Source organism: Fopius arisanus, unplaced genomic scaffold (assembly GCF_000806365.1).
Source record: "Fopius arisanus strain USDA-PBARC FA_bdor unplaced genomic scaffold, ASM80636v1 scaffold00152, whole genome shotgun sequence".
Lineage (NCBI taxonomy): Eukaryota > Metazoa > Arthropoda > Insecta > Hymenoptera > Braconidae > Fopius > Fopius arisanus.
Genome location: NW_011887891.1, coordinates 58,037 through 72,024, shown reverse-complemented (window position 1 = coordinate 72,024; position 13,988 = coordinate 58,037). Strand labels below are relative to the sequence as shown.

Here is a 13,988-nt window from a genome sequence, read left to right as displayed (position 1 = left end):
GATGACGTCATTTCCGGTCATGTGTTTATGAATTATCCCTTTCGAAATGGCAGACAGAATGCCGCTCTCGTGTTCGCCTTCAATTATTAACAATTAAAGTTCTCCAGCCTATCAATATTGATGAACAACCAATTATTGTCGTATAAATTCCTCTCTGGATCGATTACAGCTCCCGGTGAAATCCGCCGGCGAATTTACCAATGCACCTTTTCTGGAGTGAAGAAAAAAAATGCCAACGACGACAAGGAAGAAAGCACCGAGGACATGAGACACTCTCCAGCGAAGTTTAACAAATGGGAAAGAGAATGAAACCTGGAATGTACGAACAACACAGGATGGAACTGAGTACTTCATCGAGTCCCTTTTGTGTCTCCAATTTTCCACACTTCTATTTTGTATTATTCCTCTCCCCCCTTTCTGAATCAGATAAATGTAATTAACTTAGTTTCTAGTCGTCAAGTGCATGTCAGAGGGTCGATAAAGATAAAGGAATTTACCCACACGATCTATTTTACCCTGTCCCAAATTTCGATAAGATTTGAAGAAAAATTAATTAATTTATCAACGAACTAATCTTTCATTCAAATCCCCATACCGAATAATTTCTTTTACAATGATTCGCCTCGAAGATGAGGAAACATCAGCTCAAGTATTTTCTTCCATCAATATTTAAATTGAACTATTCCCTGATAAATGTCCTGTCACGGAAAATCCCATTGCCCACCCACAAGACACTCTCAATGTCCCGATGATTAATTAACAGTAATTTATACATCAGATAATCGTGTATCATTACTAAACTCCCGGAATTTCCCGGGAAGCGACAGACTCGAGTGTTCAAGGGATATTAACTCAGATGGACTAACTCGGTATTACCTTATACCCATCAAGTTTCCACTTGAGAATCCTCTTGTCGACTTAACGAGATCCCGACGCTGTTTGCACTTAAATATTTAATTACACCACTTTATGATCAATTATCCCAAATTTTTTTCATCAACGAAAAAACTTCACTCAGCATTTTAAAAAACTCAACTTCAAAAATTAACACTGAACTTGATCTTTCAATTTCTTCAAGGGCACTGCTACAAACTCTCAATTGAATGGGCAATCATTTTAATTAGAAAAAAAAAAAAAACAAAAGACAACTCACGATATTTTCCGGTTCAATCCGCACGAATTCAGTGTAAACACAATTTTGCAAAATTAAACATCATACCCGCAGGGCTGTCTCCAAGATAAAGGGATCTTCTGGAGTAATAAAGGATGAAGAAAAATAACAAGAGTCATGAAACTTGATTGCCTCCGATGGATAATGCCTTCCAATAAATACAATGTTATTGGGTTCATTGATCCTCTCAATTTTCTTCCTTTATTTATACTTTCTTGCGTGATTTCTTCAACCCAAGATCACATGCGATATGGAATTTATTTGCGATATCAGCTTCTCCCTTTCGGGGATCAGACTCGATTAATTATCGATTTCCTCTGACCTTTCGTTCTCTCCTGGGGCTTTCACCCATTTATTCTAAAATTATTCCCCTCCATGGGGTAATCAGCTTTTCCTGATGAGCACACGAAGTATGACAACTTGTTGAACATTCCCATGTAGAAATCCATCGGCAATTGTCAATTTCATTTTCATTCATATGCATCTTGTCATCTGAAAAAATAAAAAAAAAATCTTATTTTTTCGACGCTTCACTATTAATCATTAATTACTCTCTTTTCTATAAAATTAATCATTCCAGATTTTTTGTATTCGTTTTTAGTTTTGTTAACTTATATTTATTTATGTATCACAATATTTATTAGTATTGATTAATAAAAATTTTCACCCAATAATATTTGAATATTTAATTGAATTTTATTTTAATTGAAAAAATTAATTGAAGAATAAAATAATTTATTGGTTTCAACAACGAAATTTCAATTATTAATGGAATTGAATTGATAACCTCAATCAAGTCACGTGATAACGGACAATTTTTTCCGATGTGTGCCGACAGGAAACGAAGAGAGTGGTTTTTCCCCGCCATTTTAACTGGAACATCTCCAGAAAATGGCTCCAGACCGATTGACCCGTTTTCTAAGAGTTACAATTCTCCACTTTTCCGACCCAATTGTTATCACTACTTTATTTTAATTCAAATTCATTGAATGCTAATCTTTCATGACAACTCCTTTAATTCATCTTTCCAATTCGCCTCAAGAATGTAATAATGATAAATGACTGCAGCATTTCCCGAGAAAACGGGACTTCAATGATTTCCATAAACCCGATTAAAAAAATTTCCATGTCTTCTTCGATATTTAATATATTATTCCCTTAATACACCTGTTCATGTACGTTTTTTAATTTCCTAACCACTAAAAAAAAATATAAAAATAAAAATAAAAATAAATAAATGAGTAAATAAATAGAAAATATCTATCAATCCAAAATCCGTCCCATTTTCCGAGGAATCAAAAATAAAAAATCCAACGGGGGGAGAAAACAAGAGAAAAAAAACGATAGAATTAAATTTGAGGTTAAGGTCATCAAGAGCATTGAGAAATGCGGCGACTTAATTAACCCCAAAACCCGACACATGTCCCTTAATTAAATGGCGACTTGGACCGAGTGAAAATCCCCCCATAATGTCGTCATCTGGCAATGAGTTATACTTCATATTCCCCGAGGTATTCGATCCCAACGAGAAAATCAAATCGATCTCGAGACTATACCGTGTACAAAGACCATTTCACCGTTCTGCAATTGTGGGAGTGACTTTCACAAGTATATCCAGTAAATTGCACACAAGATTTTACCTCGTCTGCGCTATAACGTCTCGGGCAACTGTAATAGTACGAGAGATAAGAATGAAGAGATCTCGTAGTGAATGGGAACTTGGGTTTTACCCAGTGAAAATCTGTGGCTCGTTTATCACCAATTCAGGATCAATTTTCGGAAAATCGGGGAGAGAAATGCATTTCGGCAGTTAAGTGGTCGCATAATCAAGGAATTTCCACCGTTTTTTAGTTTTTTCTCATCATAACCCCAAAAAAGTTTGACTATGTCGATATTCTTATTAAATTATTTCTAAAAGTTGAACGAAGAATTAAATAATAATTATTATCATCAATGGAAATGATAATAATAATAATAATCACCATCAAAATGACCGAACAAACTTGCGAATACAAAATGCTCCACTCCCTTTTTTACGAGAACACCGAAAATCAGTGATAAAAAAAATCATAAAAATTTGTATAACTAAATTCACATCTGCAGAATGCACAAACGATTTTTCAGAGATCAAACTTGCGCCAATAAATTATTACAACCTTTTGAAAACGCGAGGTGGTGAGAATTCCCGGATTTAACCTCTAAATGACCAAATCCTGCACCTAATGAAGCCAATGAGCTACTTTATTCGATAATTATTGACCTTTTATATTTTCAATTGCCGAAATGAAAGGGAAATCGTAAAATATACGAGACATAAATTTTTTTTGATACATAATGGGTGGGATCTTGTGACTTTAGCATCCGACGAAAGTTGCTAATAATTTATTGCACCCAAAACGGCAGTAAAAAAATTATTCAGAGGACACTTGAGCCCTGGCTGGATAGGATCTCATCGATCACGTGACGATGCTAATAATTCACTTATGGCATGTCCCCATAAATTATCCCCAACGATCCATTAGCTGTCGCTATATCCTATACCTCGAATAAGGGATATTGAAGGCTCGTTCAAGCTACTCTGTGATCTGAGAAGAGACAGCTAGTCATAACCAGACCGAGATTAATAACTTAATGTCATAGTGGTATTATCGTTGCGACAGAGTTATCACCGGAAAAATAGAAAAGCTAGTCTTTTCATTCTCTCATTTCTAGAAGTGGTATCATGAGAATAATGTTGTCATTCACCATGATGAATTCAGATCCACTGCACGGAATTCCCAATGAGAATACGAAATCGGTGGGAATTTACAAACTATAGATTTATTTTTAAAAATTATACTTGAGATGTTTAAAAAATGAAAAAAATTTATCGAGAATTTTTCATTGACGAATTAATTAATTTCATGAATATTCCGGCGATTCTTGATTTCCAGGATGAATAATAAATTTGGTAATTGTTTTTAATTGAAATTTCATAAAAATTCGGCTAATTGAAAATTGAGATGACTTTGTGACGGAAATTTCAATAAATTTCTAACAGTACTGAGAGGAGTATGTATTTTCATAAAAATAAAATTTCTCCAGGTGAGCCACCCCCCGGTGATCTTGACTAGGTGTTAATAACGATAATCATATTGCTCTAGAGACTGATTATGTTGGTTATAACCTTGAATAAACTCGACCGAAAATGACTCAAATGCAGAAAAAAAATAGTTTAAGAAAATATATACGTCTCAAGTAAATGAATCCTTGACAAAATTCAAATGGGCCGTCCAAAAATCTAGTAAACTGCTGTCGTAATGCGGAGATTCACCGGACCGAACCTAATGCATATCAACTAGCCTGAAAATTCCCCTACGACAATTAATTAATTTGCTCTTTACAAAGTTGTTACTAACAACACTGGGCATCATTCCAACAGAGTGCCATTTGTTGTCCATTTACGTTGTACATTCTGGAATTATCCACTTGAAACTTCAACCGCGCTAATCTCAGCAACAAAATACTGCTGAAACTTCTAAAAACTTTGTCGAGATGAATTGATCCAATTTCTACCAACGCGTCACTACCATTTTCTGCTTTTTTCTTTTTCAACTTTTTTATTTCTTATTTCTTATTCAACACCTTTTTATCGCCCTGAATTGGACATTTGAGTGATTTCGTTTGTCCTCTCCATCATCTCGAACATTTCCCAGACAAAACAGATGTCTGATAATCAATCGTTTGTCATCTCATGTTTAATTCCCTAGTACTTATTTTTCGACCATAAAAATATCGATTATTCGAATCGAATCGATCCTCACAATATCGATATATCATATATCGATTACTGGAGAGTCGATCTTTTTCGATTTTTCTCCTCACTCTTTCCAAAAACGGTCTTTCGTTTATTAAAAAAAGAAAATAAATAAAAGAATTCGGTCGACTGATCGACCCGCAAAAAAATCGACTGTGTACATCGAGTATCGATCTTCGAACAATCGATAGTTATCGATTAGTAATCGATCTTGGTTCGAAAAATCGTAGACCAAGAGATCACGAGTCAGAGAAAAAGGCACCGGAAGGTCGAGAAAAAAAAATTAGAGAACATGTCTGATTGAAGACTTTTGAACAAATCAATGAACTCGTGTCTCGACCTTCGTATTTTAATCCACGAAGAATGGGAAATGCCCATGGAGGAAAGAGTCGAGGTGAATTCAAACGAGGATATGTTTTATTCACGAATCGAATTGATATTGGAGGGAACTCCCATGTGCAATACTGAGTAATGGAACGAAACTGGAATAAAGAAATCACCCAAGAATAGTCTAACCTCTTCAGAACGTGAACTAGACAGAGATTTCGATTGTACATCGCCCGAATGACTAGCTGAATTGCATAAAATTAAGTGAGAGACTTACACGACCGTTTATTTTCATTCAATGTGACTTAGGGCTCAATTCCTCCTAGTCCAATTAAACCGTATTGATGATTATCATATTACCGAGGGGGTTAATACCGCTAATACTGAGTCATCTAATCATTTTTTATCACTAACAGACGCCTAGTCAGATCACAACGAATATTAACTATGAACAATAGTTCAACTTATTTTCATTCTAGATTTATTACAGATTGCGAAAAAAAAATCTTTGCCAAGGATTCATTGACTGCCGGAAAATGTGGGAAAATTAGAAACTTGAAGTTTCAAGTGGAAAACTTGAAATTTTTTACATGAAATTTCTGCTGATTTCTTTATTGACGAATTATTTATTAATTATGTCATATGACACTGGAAAATCGTGAGAGTGAAAAATTCAGGCAATAATTTCCCTGAATTTTCCACCAATTGGCAATTCCCAATGAATCGGAAACTCGTTAATTGAAAAATCAACAAAATTTCTTTCAATAATTATTTTTTGTCAATGTAAACAAATGATTATGCAACAACTGGGAGAGATCGATAAAAAATATATTTTCTGCTCTAGATTTCTGACCTTTATCTCTTGATGCTACACCCAAGTCTCATGTGCTAATGGCAAATGTGGGTGGAGAATAAAGAGCCCTCGATACAGCAAAGCCAACGACATGAATTCTCTTATCGATTGTACACCAACTCTCGATACATTCCCAGCTGTGCTATTCCTGTTATTACCTTGTATTATCCTGAATAATCTCCAATTCGTGATCCTGCGTTGATGGGTCGTCCTCTCACAACTCGAGCATTCCATTTTCCATCTCTGCTCCTTCAAGAAAATCCTGCAACATTATTTTATCCATTATCCAATTGAAAAATTATACACTTTAACAATTATACTATTAAGTCTATAACTAAAAAAATTATAAAAAAATTTTCAGAATATCTCGAGGGACGAAAGATTTTTTCATTATTTTTTTCTCTCAGTTTAAAAGAATTCTTATAATATATATATAATATTTTTAATAATATTTGTAATTAATAATAATAATTATATAATAAATCATTATTTTTCAGGAAAAGTGCAAAATCTTTTTTCCATTTTTTTTTTTTTCAAATTTATTCAACTCAATATTTAGCACAATTATCTGTAACTATTCAGCAACTTCATTTGTTAGTTTAAAATCTCTTTTTTTAATTAACTAAATTTTTTACTCAGTATGGAATAATCTATGAATTATTTTCTGCAGGTGGAGTCTCAAGTTCTGGTCCCTCGACCTGATATTAATATTAATTCAACCACATGGCGTACATTTGAGGTAGAATTTTTCACATGAGCGACATGCAGCCCATTTATGAACACTTGATAGTAATTTTCGTTAATAGCGGTCATGGTTAATAAAGGGCGTAATGGACACACGACGCTCCACTCAAGATGTGATGGACTGAAATTACCAACTAGACCAAGTCTTTCATAAATTCACCAAGAACTAATATCCCATAAAATAAATAATAATGATTAAAAAAAGTATTTAATCCACTGATAACAATAATTTTTATCTGATAATAAAAATTAATTCGATCGAAGAACATAAATAAAAAATCCAGAGTAATTATCATTTTGCAATAATCTGGGGAAAAATTGATCAATTGTTGAGAAAGACGAATGTAAATCAATGGATTAATGAACAATTATTATAAATAATAGACGCTGATATTGTGAAGAAAATTGAAAGTTCAATTTTGTGGAATAATTATTTAATAAACGGGGAGTAAATGTGATAAAATTGTAATAAAATCTGCAATTATTCCATGAACTCTTGAATTTTAAATAAAAATTGATGAATAAATTTATAGAACGATTGAAAAAATTGGGGAAATGAATAAATAAGAAGACAGATAAGTGAAGAATTGAAAGAATAATGGAATCGAAAGATATTGAAGAAATAATTAAGTAAATACGCAATAATAGATTCGCACCAATTCTGATGATGACCATGAATCGAATAATCATTAAGCCCCTGAGCTTGGATAATCTAGATCAGCAGATACATCAACAGTAATTGGAACTGTGAATTCAATTCCCATGAGTGTTGGGCATTGATGTTAAAACGAGCAAACGTGCGATATATGTTAGGATTTTGGAGGAATTAACCCAGAGATCAGCTGATTGACTCAGATATCCGCACATCTGTCTCTCGTCAGAGATAACTTTCAAAATTAGTATGAAATTGAAATGATCTTTTGAGTACTAAACTAAAAATTTAATTGTAATAATTTATTATAAGATTCGTTGTATTTGATGTTTCATTTTTAGAATGAATTTGAAGATTTGAAAAATTGATTATCATTCAAGATGAAAAATGCAATTTTCTTGAATTTCCAGAATGAATAATAAATATGGTAATTGTGGTTAATTGAAATTCAATAAAAATTCGGTTAAATGAAAATTGAGAGGAATTTGCGACGGAAATTTCATTGAAATTCTTACAGTGTTGAGTATTTTCATAAAAATATAATTTCTCCAGGTGAGGCACCTCCAGGTGATCTCGACTATGTGTTAATAATAATAATCATATTGCTCTAGAGGATGAGTATGTTGGTCATGACCTTGAATAAACTCGACCAATAATTATCAATATTAAAGATTACCTTCACTTTCTTCTCCTTCAAAAATTCGGTATCTACAGAAAATGAATAATAATCAGTGGAATTTATCTCAGGACATGTCCCACATTATCATCCTCTAGAGCAACATGATGATTATCATCAGAACCTAATCAGGAACTTACGAAATTTTTTTTATAGCGTTGTGAAATTTTTCGAATCAATTTCCACGATTTTTAAAGCAAAAATAAATAAATTGTTTGCCGAATGAAATTTGTCAGTCCTTGATTTTCTCTGTGTACATTAATATTCATGTTTTCCCTGTTTTTCTCTGGTGTACACCAAGTTTTACCGAATTTATTAAACCTTATTCCACCGAGAAGTTTCTCCCATTCCCGAATGTTAATTGCCCAACTTTTCTCCTCTCGCGATGACGGATAAATTTATCATAAACCAGAGAGAATTATATCGTCGGTTAATTCTCTTGTTGAATTGAATTTTTTTCATTCGCAATTCAAGTGGAATAGAATGGAATGCCTCCAATTGTTTTTTTCCCCAGATCGATATGGAATTTTCAGCTTCCACTCGACGTGAAAAATTATGGACTTTATGTTGCAGAGATAATACCAACGCTCTGGCTTTAACATATATTAATACCAAGGGATGAACAGAGGGGAAAATATTTACATAACTCGTTATCTGTAAATCTTGGAGAGAATGGAATTTTTCTTCTAATTCATGGATTGTCGAACACAGAGAAAAAAAGTCTCTTAATGCCGAAAAAAAAAAATTGAATGTTATAAAAGAGTTGTTTAGATTGAAGAATTCTTTTTTATGATTTGAGAAATATTTTTTTTTATCTAAAAAAAAATTACGGCATTTCCGGTGAAAAAATTGGCGACTTCCGGTTTGAAAATGACGTCACTTCCGGTTGAAAAATGACGTCATTTCCGGTTGAAAAAATGACGTCATTTCCGGTTGACAAAATGACATCACTTCCGGTTGAAAAATGATATCACTTCCGGTTGAAAAATGACGCCACTTCCGGTTGAAAAATGACGTCACCTTAGATTAAAGAATGACAATTTTTGGTGAAGAAAATGAGTGACTCGAAAAAAATAGCATCACTTCCGCGCTAAAAATTTCTGACTTCCGGTTTGATGTTTTTCTTCTATTTTCATTTACTCTGGTTTCCATCCTACGAATTACAACAGAATTTTTCCACCCGTCTGAATTAATCCGATAAACTCCTCTATTCGCTCTTTTATTAATTCCAACTTACTCTTGAATATGTAATTTTTCGCGGAAAATTACCCCTTCAACTCTTCAACCAGAAATGGATAATTGGAAAAATGTATCTCTGGCATATGGGAATTTTTGGCATTACCCATGCATAAATTTTCATCCCACTAAAACCCTCTATTCACCGGAATTCTCATTCTCATCTTATTTATATCACAGTACAGAGCAGATAACGACATGGAAATTATCTCGTTTAACAAAAGAATAATTCAACATGGTCTTTGTGTTGTAAAAGTTGAACAACCAGAAGAAACTTCTTAATGCCCGAGTTTTACTTGAAAATCGGTTTTCTTGGCTGGCACCAGCCCACACCCAATTATCCCCCAGCTCAAGGTTTTTCTCGTCGCCGTAACTTTTCGGCTTTTCCACATTAAATCGTCGCGAGAACGACAATCCAATAAAAATTATCCAGAACAGAAAGTAAAAATTCACTTTTCAAAGGTTCCAATCGGCCAATTAAGCTAATTATAAATTTCAATGCAATGCCACTTCAACAATGGAAATTGGAAACAAATGGAATTCATCGGAAATAATCGGCAATATTCCTCAAGATCGAACGCATAAAAAATCGATATATCGACAATATCGATTCGATACATCGATTATACAATCATCGATATATACATCAACACATACCACGCCATAATCGTAACAATAATCATAATAATCTCGCATTTAATGGTAATTCGATGCATCGATAATTATCGATGTATATCGATAATCGAATACTCGATATATCGATTGGTGATGAAAAATCCCGGATAAAGTAATTTTCTTCGATTCTTTCAATAAGAATGATAAATCACTTGATCTCGATTCTCGATAATACAAACGCCAATGAAATTTAATAATTAATTAACGATCGAATGCGTGTGTAAACATGAAAGTGGAAATGCAAATGAAATAGAAAATGTAAGAAAGCGACGGGAATATGTGTAAATAGAAAATGTTGAGAGTGTGCGCAGGCGGAGATGAGTGCCAGGGTGATTGCTGACACCCTGACTGTCGGTGGAGTTCAGTCTGCTTTAACAGCGCAACCACATGATCTCGTCATCCGCGCCGATTTCGCGATCCCAAAATCTTCGGATTGAATATTTTTAAACACCAATTTTTATAAATCATTCCCAAGTCCCTATTTCACTAATTATTGTTTTTATCACAGCAAATGATTTTTTTTTAAATAAATTATTTCAATTCTCATTTATTGTTTTTCTTTTCTGGAGAGTGGACAAATTTTTATTGTGAAGTTTGAGAAACTTTTGGAAAATATTAAAGTGAATAATCATTTTTATAAATAATCCCAATGTAATTATTGCAAAAATTATTGTTCTGTGAGACAAAGTGGTAAATAATTTGTTTTTCAATTGTAAAAGTTGTAAAATTTTAAAAAATTTTTGTCAATAATTCTAAAGGGATTAAGTATTTCAATAACTTTTTATTTTTAACCCCCAATTTTCATCGTCAAAAATCCAAATTCATAATTCGTTTTTTCCATTTTTTCTGCAACGCGTGAATCACCAGATTTTTTATTCTGACAATGAAATATCTCGTCATTTCTACCGACTCCCGAATTAACGAAGATAAATAGTGCCAGAGTGAATTTTTCATTGTGAGTGTTTAAAAAAAAAGCGCGACAGAATTAATTAATCAACAATTACTCAATTGAAAACAATTCCCACCGCAATTTCAATTAACAATAAAAAAATTATTTATTTAATCACCAATACTAATAAAATATGACAAATTATTTAATTACCAATGACTCAACTTGAAAAAGCCAATATGAATTTTAATAAATAAATAAGATTTCAATGTGAAATTCCCTAGTTGCAAAATAAATGGAAAACATGGTGATTTGTTAATTAATGACGTTAAAGTACCGGATAAGATAAATCAACGAGATTAAATCAAATTGACAGATGAATGAGATGAAAGTGAATATTTTTCTGTGGAAATATGGAATATACAAGTGGAAATGCATCCCCCAGAGTGAATTTGCACGTCTAATTTAACAAGAAGCCATGGGGCTTTTATTTATATCACGGCATTATAACCGGAGCCTCTAGTATCATTTATCATCTGTTAACCCAGTGCTAAACTAAGTGAACCGTGATGCAACATTTTGGATACAACATAAAAATCATCAAATATTACAACAATTGCCGTTGGTTGTATCACATTAATTGGAAAACTGCCCGAACTATTTGGAATTTAAATTGATAAGACGCAGTAAATGGAACGATATTGTCGGCGGTGAGTGAGAAATATTATCATTGAATTTTCCGAGAGGATTTACCCTGAAATTACTCTCTGGTTTAACAACTATTGGTGGAATAAATGGCGGAGGAAAAACTTTCGGAAAAATCACGCGACAATTCCCCACAATCCGGGGGAATTCCCCTATTTTTTTTATTTCTTAAAGAAAATTCATGGAAATGATACGGTGAAAATCAAATATTTTATTTGTTTAATTAATGATTAGGTTAGTGAGTCGAAATATAATTGCCAGTGAATAAATTATTGTTGTGGAAAATCTTGTAATTTTTCTAGAATCTCTAAAAAAAATCTCAAACTCTGGATTAATTATTTCGCAATTAAAAATTTAAATGAAAAATTTCTCATCATTAAAATTTCCAAAATTTATCGAATTGAAAAAATATTAAAATCCACATAAAATTAAAAAATTATTGAATTTTCATTAAATAATTAAATGGAAATAAAAAAAGCCAATGCTTCATAATTACGCAATCCATATAAAAACAATAAAAATTGTCATAAATAATCCCGAGATAATAACAATTATTATTATTATTTTTAAAAAAATTGAAAAAAAAACTGAAAATTTTTGGTATTTCAATGAAATTAATGTTTAATTGTTTTTTGTTATTAGATTGAAATTTATGAATAAACATGGAACTAATAGGAATAATTTGTCCAGAGGGAGAATTATATTTTTTTTTTATCCTGCGAGTGAACAAAATCCTACAATACACTAAGTGACGCGGATCATCTCGAGAGCAAATCTGTCTCTTATCTTTCATTTCCTCATGGTACATCTCTCCCTCTTCCACCCATTCACCTTAATTCTCATCCATTATCTCGACAATCTCCCGGGGCCCCATCAAAGCAAGACTCAATTATATTTTCAGCATTTTTACGCCTTCCCTATAAATCCAGAGATATATATACATATACCACCGCTATCAGAATTTAATTCTGGGAATTTTAAAGGAAAAAACCGTGAAAATTTCTGGGGAATTCCGCGTTGACCAATCCCTTCACTCCCCGGAATTTCCAATTTTCAGGTCCAGCCCACACTGAGGGAAATATTCAATAAAAATTACGTGTATTTTCCGTAATTCGGAAAATTTTCACGGAAATTTTTCCAGTGTTCCGTAATTTTTATCTGAATTATCGGTGAAAAATAACGATACCATCATTTTAATTTTTCGAATCAACTCCGTAATCAGTAAGTGAACTGAAAGTTCCGTAATTTTTACTAAACATTTCTCTCCGTGCACGGAAAACCCATACAAATCGTGAATATTCAGGCATTAATTTCCCTCAATTCTCAATCTAGACACTAGAACTTGAATTGCATTTGATATTGAGAATTCCGCGTTGATTAAACTGGGGATTCCCTGGATTTACTGATGTTCAATGCGCGGCCCGGAAAACCCATGAAAATGTTTGTAAAAATTCCCGCTAAATCGCGATTGATTTGTCTTTCAAATGAATCTTTATTTTCTGAAACCTGAAGGTTAAGGATAATAATTCCCAATATTGGGGCCCAAAGGGTTAAGGGTCTCCTAAATAAATGACTCAAAGCTGACGTGATTTGATCACATAAATTCCACTCAAAATGTCCGTTCCAATGAAGAAAATAATTTTATGAAGATCTCATCAACTCCATTGGACTTGATGACTCGTGAGTAAAAGACAATTGATTTAATGTCATTTTAGATATCATACCCAATTTAATTTTGCCCGACGATAACGGCATAAATATTCGCATTCATAATCCCGAGTTTCTCATAATTGCGAGTTTCTCATAATTGCGAGTAAATAAAGATTAACAAATCAATTGCCAATAAAATTCGTTCAAATACGAATAATTCCAGAGATTCTCCCAAATAATTGGAGGATAAACTAAAAAATCGGAAAGCTCTGAATGACGAAATGATGAGCGATGAAATGGAAATTAGACGCTCGGAGGCAGTTACTCATAGAGAATTCAATCGCCTGAGAGAAATTTTTATTCTAGCGATTCCCTAGGGATCTCCGTTGCAAATAAAAATTATTCATGTTCCCCGATGAATTCGGAGGAATTTTCCAGTCATCTATCGATTTTAGGGAACAGTGGAATTAATATTTACTGTTGGCGGTGGGATTCGTTTGAAATTTAATTCGGGGAATTCAATCATGAGATTTTTCCCACATTTTCATGGCTTTTCCATGGCGTGTGAATTTAAAAGAATATTCAAGGAATTCATGGATCTGTCAATTTTCAAT

General features: G+C 33.0%; 2 protein-coding genes across 5 annotated transcripts in view; one reads left to right on the top strand and one right to left on the bottom strand.

Moving 5' to 3' along the window:
• The window catches only part of LOC105272273 (uncharacterized), a 38,257-nt gene continuing 24,269 nt past the window's right edge, over positions 1-13,988 (bottom strand). The window contains exons 6-7 of the mRNA XM_011314322.1: positions 6,306-6,409; positions 1-1,663 (exon numbers count right to left, since the gene is read on the bottom strand). The gene's annotated coding sequence lies outside the window, so the exon portion shown is untranslated. The remainder of the gene's footprint in view (positions 1,664-6,305; positions 6,410-13,988) is intronic.
• Positions 10,723-13,988, top strand: part of FMRFaR (FMRFamide Receptor) — a 23,689-nt gene continuing 20,423 nt past the window's right edge. For 2 of the 4 annotated variants that reach the window (XM_011314276.1, XM_011314273.1), the window contains exon 1: positions 11,228-11,729. The gene's annotated coding sequence lies outside the window, so the exon portion shown is untranslated. Of the gene's footprint in view, positions 10,751-10,935; positions 11,086-11,227; positions 11,730-13,988 lie in introns of those variants that run through there. The other 2 variants (XM_011314275.1, XM_011314274.1) reach the window with 2 other exon arrangements.